The 8541-nt window shown below is 33.5% G+C and overlaps 1 long non-coding RNA gene across 2 annotated transcripts in view; it reads right to left on the reverse strand.

Annotated features, from left to right (window-relative positions):
• The window catches only part of LOC105489116 (uncharacterized), a 114159-nt gene extending 105751 nt beyond the window's left edge, over positions 1 to 8408 (reverse strand). For both annotated transcript variants that reach the window (XR_011612556.1, XR_011612555.1), the window contains exon 1: positions 8176 to 8408. This is a non-coding gene — a long non-coding RNA (uncharacterized lncRNA). The remainder of the gene's footprint in view (positions 1 to 8175) is intronic.
• Positions 8409 to 8541: the final 133 nt, after the last annotated feature.

Raw genomic sequence — 8541 nt, forward strand, 5'->3', positions numbered from 1 at the left:
TTTGCTTTAATGAGAGTGTGACATTAGTAATTTTTCTTAACCTTAAATTTCATGTATACAAAAGTAAACTCAGTAATAGTATCTTTTAGTATTATGTGAAAGTTTAAAGCAAGAACAAAAATTGAAAGATATGAGGGAGCATTATTTTTGCACCTGCCATTTTTAAAGTGCATTTTCTTCAAAATACTCAATAAGCCACTGAGATTAATATGGTGTGGTTCTGTGTCCCAGCTCAAGGTCAAATTGTATTTCCCAGTGTTGGAGGCAGGGCCTAGTGGGAGGTAATTGGATCATGGGGGTGGTTTCACATGGTTTAACACCACCCCCCTTGGTGTTGTAACATCTATTATCTTATTTTACACTGTTAGATAGGTAAAGTAGGGTCATTAATTTAAAATCATACAGAAACTGATGTTTCTAGTAGTGTGTGGCTTTAAACTAGAGATCAATGTTATTGTACATTCTGAGAATCGACAAAAAATAATGCCAGGAGAATGGGCAGAACAGATGTTCTGCATAAAGCAATGTTAATTAGCTACAGTATTCTCTCTGTCTCTCTTATCAGCAGTTGGTCTCCATTCTACACCATACAGATTCCGACTCAAATCAATTTTTGTCGACTTTTTAAAAAAAACAGCAAAAAGATGAGATATTTATGATATATTTTAATTTGTGAAAACAAAAATAGTTCTTGTTCAATGTTTAATTTTGTTTAATAACAATGATTTGTAGTTATTGCTTTAATATTTTATTACGAAAATTACTTTTCAATAGTAAAAGAATCAAGTTAAAAAGAATGATAAAATGTAGATATAAATGTGTGTTTTAATCAAAACAAACATCTTAGGACTCCGATAATTAAACACACTATTTTATATATATTCAGTTTCACTTGTATTCATTTTTTTAACACTTGAACGAAAGTATCTTAAATTGTTTTGGGTTAGTCTGAGACAAAGTATAAATGTCTATCTAGATATTCACACTTTTGTGCAATTGCATTCTATAATGGCTTTAAGCTTTATTCTTTAAAAATTTAAGTGTTTCAAACGTAATCACTTTTGTTCTGCTGTTCTGCAGAATTACACAAAAATATGTTTATGCTTAAGCTAAAGATCACATTTTCCTATGAATGTTTTTTTCGAATTTTTATTTACTGGGAGATAAGTAGGTTCAAATGTATCTTCCATATACAGTTTTGGTTTGATCTTTAAAAAATCTTTTATTTAGAAAAAAACTATTTTAAGTAAATAAATTAACTGAAGTTATTATGAATGTCTTCAATGTTTTTATATTTATGGCATTTTATAACTAAAGATCTTGCTTGTGAAAAATGTCCTTACTAAAATATCTACTAACAGTGCAACATTTTAGAACTCAGAAAGTACTTTCAATTTAATCTAGTCTAATCTCAAAGTAATTATACAAAAATAGTAACATTCAGGAAAACCAAATGACATGGGCTTCTAGAGTAACTGGATTATGATTTAGACTATGGGTGGCAAGCTCAAATTCTTCAATGGTCAGAAAAGAAATATAAACCTGTGAGACAAATGGCGAAGGCAGTGGGGCCGTGGCTTGTCTTTGGGATGTGAAGAGTGCATGCCAACTGGAATGCACTGAAATCTATTAGCAAACAAAAAATATAGACCATCCAAGCAGACAAGCAACATGAACCGAGCCAGTCATTCTTTTTTTTTTTTTTTTTTTTTTTTTTTTTTTTTGAGACGGAGTCTCGCTGTGTCTCCCAGGCTGGAGTGCAATGGCGTGATCTCGGCTCACTGCAAGCTTCGCCTCCCGGGTTCACGCCATTCTCCTGCCTCAGCCTCCCAAGTAGCTGAGACTACAGGCGCCCGCCACCACGCCCGGCTAGTTTTTTGTATTTTTAGTAGAGACGGGGTTTCACCATGTTAGCCAGGATAGTCTCGATCTCCTGACCTCGTGATCCACCCGCCTCGGCCTCCCAAAGTGCTGGGATTACAGGCTTGAGCCACCGCGCCCGGCCGCCAGTCATTCTTAATAATGCTGCTGGCCTGATTTGGCTATGAGTTTGAGAGCTGTGACTTAGATCTTCCACTGACCACTCCAAGTCTCTTTCCAATATAACCCAGTTTCTAATGTTAGATAAGGAAATGTACTGGTTTTACTTAAAAGACTAGACCCAAAAAAACTTGCCAAATAGGTTTTGGAGACACCATATATACAAATTACCATTTACTTACTTTCAAATTTTGATAATGTTAAAATTAACCTGAGACCTGTAGTTTCTGAAGAGTGATGGTTAAAGAAATCCCCAACCTGTGCATTCTTGACAAGGCTACTGCAAAGAACCACCTTTCTTCAAATGATTTGCAGGTGACACCTTTGTTCCCTATGACAAGGTCAGATATACCCTCCAAATTCATAGCTCAAATGTTTTTACCCACTAAAACATCTGCACTAAATACCTGGCTTATCTGACTTTAGTGAAGCTTCTCTCCTTTCCTTAGGCCCCTGAAGTTTGACTCATCCTCATTTTGATCCAGAAACACACTTATTCTCGAAGGGACCCTTCTGAGAAGTTGCTTAACTCAGGGAAACACACATTCCCTGTGGTACCATCATACCACTCACCTCTTTCCACTCTCCCATACTGCATTTTTTTTCTAGCCTTGTTTGCTCCTCCCTATTAAAAGAAGAGCCTTTTTCTGCCTGACCTTGAAGACTTTTACAGATCTTATGGTAGGAACTTCCTCCCATTGCTATCAAGAGTTCCCTTCACCTTATATTAATAATCTTTTCAAACGGGTTTCTTCTTATCTAATTCCAGATTTGTATGACAATGTAAACAAACCATTATGCTTTTAGAACTCAGATTTTAAAAATTTTGATGTTTACAGAAATACATGATGGAATACAATTTTATTTCATTTTTTAAATTTATTTATTTACTTTTGAGACTGAGTCTTGCTCTGTTGCCCAGGCTGGAGTGCAGTGGCACCATCTCGGCTCACTGCAGCTTTTGCCTCCTGGGTTCAAGCGATTCTCCTGCCTCAGCCTCCCAAGGAGATGGGATTACAGGCGCACACCATCACACCTGGCTAATTTTTGTATTTTTAGTAGAAACGGGGTTCACTATGTTGGTCAGGCTGGTCTCAAACTCCTGATTTCAGGTGATCCACCCACCTCAGCCTCCCAAAGTGTTGGGTTTACAGGTGTGAGCCACCGCGCCTGGCCAATTTTATTTTTTAACATTGTTTTTTATTTTAAAATATTTAAAAATATACGTAAAATGAAAACATTCACGTACCATGATTAGCTTTCTCAGACATAAACATTCCAGGATATTTATGTCAGTATATATATATTTTTAAGTAAATATATTAAGAATAACAATTTAAAGGCTTCTATATATCCTTATTGTTGCATAGAGGTAAACACCATTCCAAATTTTGAGTTTATCATTTCCATGCCTGCTTTCTACTTTTCACTACATACATATATATGCCCATAAATAATAGAACTGTTCATAATGTTTTTAAACTTAACATGAATTTGTCATAATTTATGCAACTCCCTGAAATATTAATTTTTACTTTAATTTTATATATAGCAATGTTGCTGTAAACAGTTCTAGTCAATTATTTTCACTGTTTCCCATCATATGGATGTTTATTTCTTTATTCCCTATTAAATAGCATGTAGGTTTCCCCTCAATAGTCAGAGTATCTTACAAGCCATATTACAATGAGTTGTCTAGTATGTTTCATTAGACATACTTATGCGTAAATGTGCTTTTAGAGAAAATACTTCAGGTGCAATAGTTGAAGAGTAAGAATTGGAATTCCATAGGCAGGTCTGCAATGTTATTAACTATTGTCTAATATCTCCCCAAATGGCACTCATTATATAAATTTTACTTGACTGTGATGCATTTTTAATACACTGAAGAATTCAGCTTCCTAATATTTTACTTAGTGCTTTATGTCTATATTCATATTGATTTTTTAGTGTTATTTTCTGCTGTCATTTCTGTTCTCGCTTCTTTTATTCTATTCTCATAAAATGAGTTTGGTAACATTTCCTTTCTATGTTTAATCTGAATTCTCTAAAATGTGTTGGATAACACAGGAATTAACTGCAAGTTGGAGACTTGATAGAACATGTTCAGAGAATAATACATATCCAGTGCCATTTGCAGGGATATGGGGACCCCCAAAAAATTAAATTTTAAAAATTGTGGTCTTAAAAATGATCCTGTTTTTCCCACATAAATTTGGTAACGAATAGTTATACATAAAAATGCCAGTATTCCTCCACTTTAAATTTTTAAGCAAGAATTTGTTCATAGCATTTTTCTCATATTTAACTCTTCTTCAATATTTGAACAAATGTTTCTACTTCTCCCTTTTAATTGTATGGTTTTAATGTATGACAAATAAGGTAAAGTTACCTTTTATATGGAATTTCGAAGAATTAATACTATTTAGACTGATAAATGTCTATTTCTTTTTAAGTAAGAGGATTTTTTATTGTCTATTTTCTTGGGTGTTAGTTTTCGATTTGTATATTTATACACATATTTTTCTTCAATATATTTCTTTGTTTATCTCCTTTATTCCTTTATTTTATTAATATAAGTGTATCACATATTTGAAATTTCATTATTAATGTAAGTTCATTGAAAACCTGAAATTATATTTATTATTTTAGCTACACCCTGACATTTTTTACAAATGACACATTCATCATTGCTTTATTAAAGAAGATGTTATGTTTTCTATTGTGATTTCTTCTTTAGTCTGTGAGTTATTCAGAAATGTATTTTAAATTTTTCAATATATAATAATATAAAAATATATTTCTCTTTATCATTGAGCAAACACACAGAATTAAACTATCAAATCAGATGCGCACAAGCCAGACATCTAATCCAGTATCACTCTTCTAAATAATTTTAAGGATACAGGCAATCAAAAGGCTCAAACAAAGAGAGAGACGTCCAGGACTGGGTTGATACTTGTGTCTTTCTTTCCCAGTCAGACATGCCTTTGTGGCCTAGAATAAATGACCTTAAAGTGAGGGTCGTGCAGTTTCTCAAATAGCCAGATCATTTAAATTATGAAACCTCTCTATTTTATGCTTCAAACAGTTGTATAGCTTCATAGATCCTAGGTTCTGTTTACTATAGGCAATCCTTAGAGAGTGATGTCCTAGTAAGGACATTTCACAGGCAAGGCCTCCTCTTTGTAAAAAATATTGCTAGCCTATTTACTTTAGAGATAGAGTTGAAAAGATTAGGTCACTATGCTATGTAGGTTATAGGTTTTTTGTTGTTTTGTTATTTTTTAATAAGACACCTCCTTCCACTTCAAGTGAAGGGGGTGAATGGCTCCCAGGGCACTTTCTTCCTCTCATTTTAAATAAAATTGCAGTATGCACTACATTGTTTTCTTAAACTATTATGAGTTATCTTTGAGTTTCAATTATTTTCAACAATAATTGCTGACATTTTTGAAAAAATAAATATATTTGTACATAATATGTATCTATATAAATAAGTTATACATGTATAAAACTGGATTTTTCAAACTGTACTAATTCTTACTAATCCTTCATCAAGATTGTATGTCCCTAACAACTGTAAATTGGTCAATGCTTGCCTTCACAATTTTACATGTGGTTTGTATCTATTTTGAAGATACATTTTTAGAAGCATAGAAGTTTATAGTAGATTATTCCTTTTGTCATTTTGTAATATTCTTTTTTTACTTATTAGTTTTTATATGTGAGTAATTTTGGACTATTAATTGCTGCCTATAAAATGGCTCATCCTTTTATTTTCATTTTTCTGTAGGTTTTACATGTGCTTTGTTATATTTTTCAGCCAAACTTATCACCTTTGTTTTTTAATAGGTAATTTAATATTCTTTCATTTATTGTAATTACTGATATAATTAATATTAGTTTAATCTCATTTTGTGCTATTTACCAGTCTTTTCTGGTTTCCCCTCCATTTCTGCCTTGAATTGGTAATTTTTTTCATATTATTCTATTTTAGTTTGAAATACAATTTTTAGAAATTGGTATTAAAGCTTTGTCATGCAAAACTATTTAATGCTATTTTTTCTCACATTTTAGTTATTAATATTTTAATCCACTGCCTGAACTTAGTAAAAACTTACTCTAGCTGCTTATTAAGCTTTCTTCATCCTTCATCTTATTGTTGTTCAGAATTTTAGATTTTCTTATTTTAATTCAAAACAATTATTTTTTGAAATATGTACAGTTAAATTTATTATTTTTTAGTGCTTAACAATGTTGCTTGTAACTGATTATTTCTGTCCTCTCACATGTTTATCTTTTAATGTTGTAGTAAAGTTTAGACGTTTTCTCTGAAGGTTTGATGATTGATTCATCCTGTCAAAATATACTTATAATGGACAGATTAACAGGAGAAAAGGTATGCAAATAGATTAATCTGCACATAGACAAGGGATTTTCCAAATATGAGACTCGAGGAAGAGTCAGATGGTTGAGGTTTGAAGAGCACACTTCTCACAGGAGAGAGGAAGATAGGGAATGTAGGTATTATGAGAGGTAGTTAAGTGATTTTCAGGAGAGATAAGTGAGCCCAAACAACAGACAATAGCCAGGGACAAAGTTCCTCTAAGTTCTGGCAGCAGAAGGTGGTGGGAAGGTGACGGGTGGAACTTAGCCAAGAACAAAAGTTACCTTATTATGCAGGTAAAGTATCCCAGGCAATCTCTAGAGCTGTCTCAGAATAGCTGGAAAGGCTATCTTAGCATGGTGGCAACGTTTAGTCTTTTCTCTTCTCTAGTGGTTAATCGTTTCTGATAATTTGCTAAGAATTCTAGGGAGAAGGTCTTAAGACAATTGCATTTTTTTGAAAGAAATTTTTCTCAGACAGATAAGAGAACTTCCAGAGAGAGACACTCCCTGAACTTGGGAGAAAGTTAAAAGAGAAGGTTAGCAAGTCCTTGATTCTCAGGTAGTTTCTAGGCCTTCTGTCTTTAATTTAAAAGTGCTTAGCATGCCAAAGCACCAATTTTGGGTTATTTTTCTCTGTGCCCCAATAATGTTCACTTTGATGAAGTGATTTTTGGTGTTAAATACTAATTTTCATGTAAATACCAAAATGTTATTATTTTCCCATGCATGACAGGTAAATTGCATGTTATAAGATTGTAAGTTGACAACAGTTTTCCTTATATTAAGTTGAAAAGATCTATTTTTTTGTAAGTCAATTTATTTAGGTACATAATTTACATATGAAATTTGACCAATTTTAATATAAAATTTGATGAATTTTGATAAATGTCAAGTAACCATTATCACAATGATGTAGAATTCCTTTCACCAACTAAAATATTTCCCCTTGCAGTCTTTTCAGTCAATCGCCAACCCCTACCCTGAGCCTCTGGCAACAACTGATTTGCTTTCTGTTGCTATAATTTTATCTATTCTAGAATTTATTTAAATGAAATTATACACAAGGTAGCCATTTGTGTCTGCCTTCTTTCGCTTAGCAGGATGGATTTTTTCCTACAGTTGTCTATCAGTTATTTGTTTCTTTGTATTGCTGATCAGTGCTCCATTATAAAATGTAACCACAATTTGTTCATCCATTCACCAGTAGATGACATTTAGGTTGTTTCCAATTTTGGCATTCAATTAATTTTGATATATATAAGGGAAGAAGCAAGGTTTATTTTTGTGCACAGGAATAGTCAATTGTTCTGGTATCATTAAATGAAAAAAAAATCTTGCTAAATTTAATTACTTCGCCCTTAGATCCAATATTAATTTTCTATATACGCGTGGGTTTATTTCTGAACTCCGTTTTGTTTCACCGATCCATATGTTTGTTCTCATGTTCATCTCACACATTTAATTTACTCTAGCTTTAAAGCAGTCTTAAAATCAAGTAATATAATATTCCAAATTTATAATATTAAAAAATGCTTTAGATACAGGAGCTAGAAAGAAATAATTTAGGCAGATAGTAAGGAGAACAGAATTCTCGGCAGAATTTCCCTTTTAACAAAAAGCAGCCCCCAAATCATTTACTTTCTAACAAAGAGCAGCCTGAAAAATCGAGCTGCAAACACAGATTAGCAAGCCGGAAGCTTGCACAGGTGAATGCCAGCAGTTGTGCCAATACAAAACGGTTACCTGAGGGCCAGGCAAGTTCAACATGGAGGCTCCATCTTCCCTTTTCTTCGTCAGCACGTGTACAGTAAAGAAACAGGCAACATGGCGCAGGTCAGGAAGCGAACACATCTGCGTAATAAAAGGTGAGGGTGGGGGCAGCCAGATTCCCGTGCACTATGCAAATGGCACACCTAGCCCTAACCAGTATTTTGTGCCTTATGCAAATGACACGCTTGTTCTGACCAATCTTTTGTGCCCTATGTAAATCAGACACCACCTCCTCAAGCGTGTCTATAAAACCCTTTGCATTCCACCAGGGAACCAGCAACCCATTTCTCCAGCACCTCTCTCTGAAGCAGAGAAAGATTTTTCTCTCTTTCTTTCTTT

The sequence above is a fragment of the Macaca nemestrina genome, chromosome 14 (assembly GCF_043159975.1).
Source record: "Macaca nemestrina isolate mMacNem1 chromosome 14, mMacNem.hap1, whole genome shotgun sequence".
Classification (NCBI taxonomy): domain Eukaryota; kingdom Metazoa; phylum Chordata; class Mammalia; order Primates; family Cercopithecidae; genus Macaca; species Macaca nemestrina.